The following is a 1,067-nucleotide window of genomic DNA, read 5'->3' on the forward strand; positions in this document are numbered from 1 at the left end:
ACCAGGGCGTTCCAAATAAAAGCTTGGAGAGCAGAGACTGCTTCAGAGTGGGTTGGAGATTGTAACTGAATGCAGTTTCTGATCCCCTCTCCTTGCAAGTAAATTATACTCAATTCTCTGTGTCTTTATTTTTGCAGGTTGCTGAATAAGGTGTTTGGTGTTTAAACCTAACATCCGGTCAGTCATTTTAGTGTCAGGTGGGTTTAAAAAGAATTTTTCGCACCATTACATCTGCAAAGTGACGTCCTAGTCCACAATTAAGTATGGGGCCAACCAGGTGTCAGTGACGGGGCCCCTAAGAGGTCAGGGGCCCCTAAGCAACTGCAGTCTCTGCTTACCGATATTTACGTCATTGCGACCCGTGAAATCATAATGGATGGATGGGTGGCTTCTTGGTTTATTACAGAGCTGCTCACTTTGAATGTTTGTAACCTAGAGAGAAAATTGCAATCTACATGTTATGTAGAGCGCCTCAAGAGTAGTCAGTCCCGCCTACTATATGTACAAAATGTTACTTCTGTATGAAATTACCCCTTGTAAAACATGGGCAGCCTATTTCTCTTCATTGATCGAGAATAATATGAAAAAAATTGGGGTTGTGTTGAAGATTTATGTCTTTTTATTTTATCTTCTGTTTTAAATAACTTCTCATTCTATATGTGTGTTCACTGTTTGTGTAAGTCATGTAGAATGACATTCCAATGCTTGACCTATGATGACCAGAGAGGATCTAGCATCTCTAATACGGCAATGTGGGAGAGAAAGGCAGGAAACTGCACAGTGAGACTTCAGAAAAAGCAGCTCCTTGTTTGGTGTAGCATTTTTAGATAAATTGGAAAAAAAATTGTACTACCATTTTGCTGGTCGCACAGCAATTACAAAAAGAAAGCACGCCTACGAAAGATGATAAAAGACTTTTGTCATGATTGGTACACAAGTGTGACCCAATAATGCAGAACACCACGAGACTGGAAACAGTTGAAAAGTTAAACAGAGTTTATTGAATACAATCCAAATGGTATTATGTTCAGGTTCTGGTCCTGGGCAAACGGGTTCACCGGAGTCTG

Source organism: Cyprinodon variegatus, unplaced genomic scaffold (assembly GCF_000732505.1).
Source record: "Cyprinodon variegatus isolate N-32 unplaced genomic scaffold, C_variegatus-1.0 Scaffold529, whole genome shotgun sequence".
In the NCBI taxonomy this organism is placed as follows: Eukaryota; Metazoa; Chordata; class Actinopteri; order Cyprinodontiformes; family Cyprinodontidae; genus Cyprinodon; species Cyprinodon variegatus.